Source organism: Pinus tabuliformis, chromosome 8 (genome assembly GCF_031772625.1).
Source record: "Pinus tabuliformis cultivar Carrire ecotype Pingquan chromosome 8, CPIR1, whole genome shotgun sequence".
Taxonomy (NCBI): domain Eukaryota; kingdom Viridiplantae; phylum Streptophyta; class Pinopsida; order Pinales; family Pinaceae; genus Pinus; species Pinus tabuliformis.
In genome coordinates, this window is record NC_142294.1 from 1,767,627,125 (window position 1) to 1,767,636,497 (window position 9,373).

Genomic DNA, 9,373 nt, shown 5'->3' on the forward strand with positions numbered 1-9,373 from the left:
TAACCGCTTGATATTATCTAAATTTAAATTGGACTTAAAATATTGTCAAATCAATACTACAATTTAAAGTATAAACGAACGAGTTATTTTCAAATCAATAATACCATTTAAATTATAAACAAATGGGTCACTTACCAATTTAAGCTCAACGTAATGACCAAAATATTGAAAATTTGTCCCACCATTCCCGCACAGGTGTGCATCTAATATTATTATATAACACTCCTCTGATGGGGATAACAAACACTACAAGCCCTAAAGTGTGATTTTTTTTCAATGTGATAGGGCCATTCTTATTATTTTAACAACTGGCCAGGAAGAAAATAAATAAAGTTAATGGGAGGCAATTATTGACATGGCAGAATAAAAGGGTGAATGCTTGGGCCAATACATTGATGCCTACTCATTAATTTGGGTTCCACATTGTCATTAAGCAAAGGTGTTTTGTTCTGAAAATATACTTCGCTTAGTTCCATTGTGGGCGTTATTGTCATGAGTTTTGATTGAGGGAAATTTGGATTAGGTATGCACTGATTTGCAGAGAGCCAATGATATCACGCCATGACGATCAATAATTATGAATTACGTGTTTGTTGAACTTTTTACATTAGGGTTTACATTAAATATATTATAGCTTTTGCTTAATGTCTACTGATCCAATTAAATTAAACAAAAAAATCAACCGTTAAATATTATGAAGTACGTAAGTTCTAGCACTGCCCCTGACAGTCCCGCACCCTGCAGCTGCTATCTATAAAATGATTGGATATCCTTCATTCAAACCAAAAAACTATCCACTTTGATGGCTTCATTTTAGGCCCTGCCGTCGGGCACGATACTAGAGTAATCAGAATCTGATAAGCATTAGTTGGTTTATAATTAACCTAAAGTTTTTAGGTTCGTCATGTGTTTTGTTGTGTATTTTTTTTTTTTAACAGTTCAATGGATTTTACTAACTTATTTGGTCTCTTCTTGGGGTGGGAGGCCAAAACCATAGATTATGTTTATCAATTTAATTTTTATTTTGAAAATGCTAAAGTAATGTTAGTATTAATTTAAAGCATTAAATATTATGCAAATAAACTCAAGCAAGTTGAGCATCATCAAAGTATATTGTACTTAATCGGTTGGGTAGGTGTCAAAACTAAAGCTATTTATTGTTGTTGAAGTTGCCACCTATAAAAGCAAGTTGCAGGTTGTTGTCATGTCTACAGTGGCGTGGTGTCTATGGAAGACGATGTTTGGATGAATCGGTCTCCTGCCATCCTCGTAACCTGGCATGGATGGAGAAACACCACTAACTCGCCTTGGATCTACGTCCTCCTCTGAAACCACATTAAGCTCCTCCTGGTTGTTGGTAAGGTCAAACTAACCTGGAAACTGTTGTTGCTTAGCATAAAAATGGAAATTGTTGCTGCTTAGCATAGAAAGGGGTGTTGTTATCATCCATGTCGCCTTGGTTCTACCTCCGCCTCTGTCTTGCCTTGGCTCTACCTCCACCTCTGAAACTGCATTAACCTCCTCCCAGTTGTTGGTAAGGTCAAACTGACCTGAAGGCCAAACTAACCTAAAACATGTCATTGCTTAGCACAGATAGGACACTGTTATCATCCATGTCGCCTTGGCTTTACCTCCGCCTTTGAAACCACATTAACCTCCTCCCAGTTGTCGGTAAGGTCAAACTAACCTGGAACTTGTTGCTGCTTCTGGATGCGGTTTTGAGTGTTTCCAATAGTTAAGAGTGTGGGGTTTAGTCCCCTCTTTTCGGTATGCAGCGATGAGTTTTTCTAGATGTGTTGCGCAGTGGAGGAACTGCTTCCGGATCTTGACTTCAGGAATGGTCGTACCATTCTTGTTCATAATATATTTCTCTATTTTTTATGCTAACCTATATATCTGAATGTGGACCCATTTCCACTAGAAGTAGGGATGGGGGAAACATACCCTCCTCGACTGCCTGTCAGCTTAGTATCAGCTCAGCTTCACCTCAAGCTAATCTGTACCACTACCTTCGTTCCGTCCTTGCTTCGAATGCTATGAGGGATCCCAATGGAATTCAAAAGATAGAGTTACCTATTTTCCATGAAACTATGTTCTCGGAATCACCCAATGCCCAAATGAACTATGTGTTGCTCACTCCTGAATGAACGATATGTTGCTCAAGAAGATGTATTCTTTGTCATCCAATTCATAAATGAACGATGTACTGCTCAAGGGGATGTATTATTCGTCACCCAACGTATTCTTCGTGACCCAGCTCCTAAATGAACGATGTGCTACTCAAGGGGGGATGTATTGTTCATGTTGTTAAATAGATTTATGCGGTCATTGACCATGGTTATTCCATTTGGGAGGCGTGGCTCTAGATGCATATCGAACAATAAAAAACTACACTCACTAGTATCCAAATAAGCATCACCTACTGAGCTAACCCAGTTTCAGTCCCTTCATTCAATCATCTTTAATGGAAAGTGACTACAGCGACTGCGCACACACAGAAAATGTTAGCAGAAAACACTTGGCCACGAATTGCACGGTTCTGGAGACATGTGACATATGTTGAGCTGAGTGAAACACAGAAACATGACATTTGTGATGATTGAAACACATAAGAAGGCACATTAGACCACATATGAACAGATGTGTGTTAAGGCCATTTTACATATGTAAACGCATTGGTTAAGGAAATTTTACACATGTAAACGCATACAGGGAAAGGCATAAATACAAATAAGAACGTACGTTAATAATTTAATATTTAATAATATATATTAAGTACGTGTTCTTGTGAACACATTTCATTTAGCTAAATGTCATAAGTGAAATTGGCTCTGCCTTTATTATGTAGTACAATGTTGAAGTTGAATTCTCTGTTTTGATGTGAATGAAGTTCTTCTCTTTGCTCTGTGAATGAAGTTCTTCTCTTTGCTCTGTGTTTGTGAACCAACATTTATTTTACTGGTATGTCTCGCTCTATGTATAAATTTTTTTCACCTTGAATTCTTTAAGTATTATGTTAATTTTAAACTCTTCTGTGTGGAATTTTGTCCTAGTTGACAAATCCTGAAATTTTGTTGTGTATGGGAACCTTGGAAGGAATTAAGGAGGGTTTTGTAGTCAGTCATAGCCAGTTGTAGTCATATAGTCATAACCTCCATAGATCACATAGCTGAGAATTGCCGGTAGTCATAGACGATCATTTTCAATCATAGCCATTGCCAATCATTGCCAGAAGGTCAGTGCCAGTCATAGCCCATAACATCCATACCATAGACCTCTACCACAACAGAACCATAGACCTCCACCTACACCCTCTACCTCAACGAAAACATAGACCTCTACCCTACTCTACCTCTACCTCTACCTTGACGAAACCATAGCCCTCGACCCTTGATCTCTGCGAAAGCATATCTCTCAAACTCTTCATCTTCCTCAACCTTGAACTCGACCCTCTATAATTTGCATAGCTTGAGAACTTGATATGGGAACTTGATAGCTCTCTCTCGCCATAGATAGTCTTTTATGATTACTAGGCCACCTATAACTATGATTATGATGACTAGCTATCGACCCTATGATTATGATGACTAGCTACAACTCGAACTATGGTAACTAGCTAAACCAATAGCAGTCTGATCACTAGATTCGACCATAGATGAGATGCCTAGCTACGACCATGCCTAGCTTCGATCCTTTGATTATGATTACTAGCTACTTAGACCAATGGAGGTATCATTCTTAGTTGTCGCTAGCCTTAGTAGTTAGCATGGGTTATCCTTATTAGTGACACATGGATGAAGATATGAAGATTAGAGAATTTCATATTGTATGAACACTAGTTCTTTCTTACTACCACTTTGAGATGTTATGCTATGAGTACGGTAGCTTTGAGATGTTATGCTATGCAATGATGAACATTGGATATTTCTTTCGCATGGAGGGAAGCATGCAAATGGTATTTATTAGCGTGTACAAAAGCATGGATAGACATTACCCCGTAGGAAAGCATGCAGATACTCTAGAATTACTATGTACATATTACTCTAGAAACAGGTATTGTTTCTTCCTTCACGGGTAAGGATCATCTGTGCTATGAGTCTCTCTTCCTCATAGTGGTCTAAGGAACATAGTCACTCTCTCTCAATAGTCTAATGACTATCTGGTGAGCATTTTCTGATTGGAGGGTCATGAATTTGATCCCTATTGTCTTGCTTTCTTGTTCAATATATATTTGTTGTTTTTTACTATGGCTCAGCACAAATTTGAGTCTTTGAAAAGTGTTATGAGGTCTAGTAAAGTTAGGTTCTACTGTCGCTGTATAGATGCCCTAGATGGCTCTCTTTTTCATATGCAGAGGAAGGAAGTATGGTAGGTACTAGATAAGGTAAGTGTCTCTGCTTCCCTATAGCTCAATACAAAACAAAAACTTGTGACTAATACATTTCTGTAACAAATCATCACAGTAAACACTCAAAGTGAGACCTAATTTTCTAGATGATCATCCAAATCTCTTTTAATTATCCAAAAATAGAGAACGATCAACTAAGCAAAGTGCAGAAGAAATGTTGTAAACCTTATCATGCTTCTTCATTGAAGCAACATAGAGAGTTTAAACCATTAAAGCTGCTCAAGCAGTCTCTGAAGCTCATGAAACAAAAACATAGCTGTTACTTCTCTCACAATACTCTTCTCTAGCTCTCATCAAGCAGGCTAATAATGTTGAATTCATGTGTTGATCCTTCCTTTTATATAGTAGGGAGAGTGAGCTGCGGCATGCCTATGAATTTCCAACGGGTGAATGAGATCATTATGGATTTGTTATAAACAATGATATGTCCAAATAATAGAGGGTAGAACATGCTTGCAACATAAATGCGGTTGTTACTTGTTATTTTCATTTTAAAGTTTGTGATAGATCTGGTCATGGAATAAGGCTTCAAGAATAGTAAAGCTATATGCTTTCTTCTTGAATTGGCCAAAATTTAACATTTTTCTTGAAAACCTTGGGCATTGATATGTTTGTCTTAGTGATTAGGTCAGACTTCAAAATTAGTATGAGATTTTCCTGCAACTGCCTTATTCCCATTGTTAAGTCATTTTTGAAAACTTTAAAGGATATTTAAAATTTTCCCATCCAAGTCTTTGAAACTCAGTTGCTATAAATGCCTAGGAAATTTTTCCAAGTTGTTTTTCGAGTTGCAGGATAACATGTATGATTAAAATTTTGTAAAGAATCTTGTATCCTTTAATGACTTGCATATCATTTAGTTTGATTTGCAACACTACTTATAAATTCTCTTGTGATAGGGGCCTCTAGAGAAATGGACACTGATCAAAGAACATGGACCTACAGTTGGACTCCCTACTGAAGATGATATGAGTAACAGTGAAGTAGGTCACAATGCTCTTGGAGCTGGGAGAATATTTGCTCAAGGGTAAGCAATCACAGATTTTGTAAATGTCATGCTTTTGCATCTTGCATATGTAAAAGTTTTCTAGGCATGTTCTTGTGTTCTCTCCATTGTTTAGTGAATCATAACTTATTTTTTTGATCATTCAAGAGAAGTTCATGGCTTGCAAAGAACTATTTAGCCTTCTTTGTACTAGTGGTTTCCATGGATTTTTATCTAGTAAAACTTAGTCTTTATGATTTGTGTTTGAAACTGACCAATCAATTTTGACTAGTTGGAGAGAAAAGTAGGGTCATATATTATTCAGGTAAAATTTCCTAATGCGAAGGAACAAGCGTGAAATCGTATGCATTTATAATGGTCAGTCCATTTAAGACAATGGTCAATTCAAGGCGAAGGATGCCATATAGGTCAAAATAATGTATGAGCTCTAAGATTTTTGTATCATATGTTGGAGTTTTTTTCTTTCTTTATTGAGGCTGCAGATGAGAAGGCTTTGATTCAATTTTGCAGTGTTACCCAGAGCGTGAGCCAATTTCCTTGGATGTATTTATCCCTTCCTTATTTGTAGATCCAATCATTTCCAGTGTTTTTTCTTTGCTTCATTTCGAGGCTCCAAATGAAAAAGCTCTGATGTATTTATTCCACTATTATTCCTTAAGTAATTGGAGATCCACCCCAACTAGAATTCTCCTTTTAATTTTCTTAAAACTTTGGGTGCAGAGAAAAATTAGTGGATCAGACTCTTACCTATCGAAAAATCTCTCAGGGAGAAGGGTTTAGATACATTAAGGAATGATTTGAAAATGGAGCACTTCATATCATTGTCCTTTTGAGTGATGGCATTGTACACTCATGTCTAAATCAGTTGTAGGTATCCCATAACTATATATGCTTTATTATGAGTTGTGTTTCTCTTGAATTCTTGTAGATAGGACATTTACTCATCTTTACATTCATGGGAAACTTGGATGCTTAAACATTTTTATCTTCTTTTTCTAGTTTTTGATATTGATCAATTACTCTTGCAGTTCATTTTGAAAGGTGCTCCACAACATGTTGCAAAGAGGATCTGAGTGCATATTCTCACTGATGGTCATGATTGTCTTGATGGGTCAAGTATTGGCTTTCTAGAGACACTAGAGAATGATCTTGCTGATTTACGGAAACAAGGTGTTGATGCATTAATTTCCTTTTGTGGAGGTCGCAAATTCCATTGATTCATGGGAAACATTTGAGACATATTTTAGGAGATAATGGGTAGAAAAGAGGGATCACCTAAATGATCTTGATTTGGGGCGAGAGGACAATCTTGGAAGCTAGAAACAACAATCCGAGCATTCGTTATTTGATGAGTACATCATGGAAACCATTACCGTTGGCGAAACTTGAGAATGGATTTGTAAATTACTGGAATGGGGCTGGCAAGTCTACACAATCAAATCCTTCTAAATCGTTAATATGTGTGTCATTCATTGTCATCTGTACCAGTCATCTGATCTGTGTCACATGTAAACAATTTGAAATCCAAGTTTGTTTTGAAAAGTACGGATAAGTTGTCGTGAAGCTTTTCAAACTTGAAAGTCGAGCTTGAAATACCTCTGATCCTAGGCAAGGTAATGAAATTTAAATTTGAATATAATTTCTCAGAAACTGTTTTAATTTTTTTTGCATCCCCTGACATTGTCAATAAAAATGTTTTATATTTATTTATTTAATTTTTATTTTTTTGGTTTCAAAATACCGTGTTAAATTAGCTAAGCTATTGAGAAGCTCTTCAAATTGCAAATAGAGCTTGAAATACCTTTGATCCTAGGCATTGTAATGGAATTTAAAATATTAGGTAATTTCAATAATGATCTTAAATATTAAGGAAGAATCAACATAATAAGTGTAAAAAAGGTGTTGTAGCTTGTACAACCTTGAAAAGCAAGGTTTGGATTCATTAATCTATCCTACACTGAGACATATGTCTTTCACTACATGATTTTAGCTAACTTGGCCATGTAGATCTTGTGTCAAGAAAGGAAATTAACATTTGTTTATAGGAGACTAGTAGGATCTATGTCCAACAAGATGTTGAAATCACGTTCCCCACTCTACAATTTTTGTTGTGTATATTCATATTTGGGTAGTTGCTAGATTGTAGATATTTAATTTTCTCTTTAATATGTTTCATGTTTTCCTCCCATTGCGTTGTCTTCTTGGTTGGTCCTTATATTTTTTTGTCCTCTTCATGATTTTGCTTTACCTTGTTTTACCCACCCATCGGCAATGGGTAGATGAGTGAGGAGGAGTATTTACATGTCTACCCCAAAAGTTAGTAGCTTCTTGAATCAAACCTAGTGGGAAACAACAACCTAGTTAGTGAGTGAGTGGGCAACAGGTTAGTTAGTGAGAAAACACTAAAAAATAATGACCCTTATGAATTGAGCAAGAATTTGGTTGGTAGAAGGGTAAAAGCATGTTAATGTGTATCACTTTTTACCTTTTTGTGGCAAAGAAGTTTTATAAAAATAAATGGAGTTGGAATGTTTACTCTTAAATTTACAAAATCATCAAAAACTAGGTGGTGGTAAAAGAAGAAAAAACATGTCAATTTAAATTCAATTTCATGTCATATTTTTTCTAAAATTTAATATATAATTTTTATCTAATTTATTCATTTTCTTTAAAAGGTATCATTAATATTTTACATAAATTTTTAAGTAGTGACAAAACCGCGACCCCCCATTTCTCTATTGATTTATGTTTTTTAATTCCAATTTCTTTAAGAGATGTGTTGTAAACATTCTAAAGATTGCTAAACAAATTTAAAAATAAAAAGTAAGCATATTTTTTAATTATTATTAAAATACTAGTAAAAATGATCATATTTTCGTATATATAAAACCGCGACCCAAGAAACTACCCTTTCAAGTTTATAAAATCAATTTTTTTAATAGAAATTTGAAAATAACATATATAACACAATGTTAAAATTATTTTTTGAAAATTTTTAAAATATATTTTATATTTTTTATAATAAAATTTTTAATTATGATTATAATAACGTATTTTATATTATTCAAAATATAATATATAAAATTATTTGTTTAGAAATTCTACTTATATTTATATATATATATTTAAAGAGTTTTAGCATTTCATTTAACTTTACATAAAGTTATTTATATTTTGTGAGTGATTAACCATAGATTTTACCAATATTTATTATCAGTTGACTTATTTGCAAATTTAGTAGTTACTTTTTATAACATTATTTATATTTTCTAAACCCATTAAATAGGTTCACTATATGTTTTACCAAAATTTATTGTGAGTTAGCTTTGTTACAAATTTAGCATTTATTTTTTATAATTAACAAGTATGAAACTCAACTCATTTAATTGATATTTTTATATTATTTTTTTTTTATCTTTTTTCATTTGAGTACTTTTTTGCTTTTGCCATATAATGAGACACATTAACATGCTTTTACCTAGAAGTTGAATGCTTTACTATACACAAGCATACTTTTACTAGCTTTGACTTCTAGATTTTGGTTTCCAGAAGATGAGAACTATTGTTGTATGTTTAAGATTGGTCTCATAAGTTATTAGGATTTATTTTTATGTTTCTTAATTATGGACATCAAGCTTCTTTTCCTTGGTTTTCTCAACTATGGCCATGTCCAGTTTCTAGATCAAAAAGGTGGTAATGGAAAAGGCTAGCTAGTTCCTATTTTCTACATGCTAATCGGGTTTTATTGAAGCTCCCCCCTCAAGTTCCTATTTTCTACATGTTAAACGTGTCTTCTTGAAGCTCCCCTATTTTCTACATGTTAAACGCGTTTTCTTGGAGCTACCCTTCAAGGCACGGACTTGTTGCGGTGTAGCCCTTCTTGTTGATTCAAGAAGTCCATTATAATTTAGTTGCAGTCAATCTTCTCCTCTACCATTCTCTTCACAGATTTATTATGT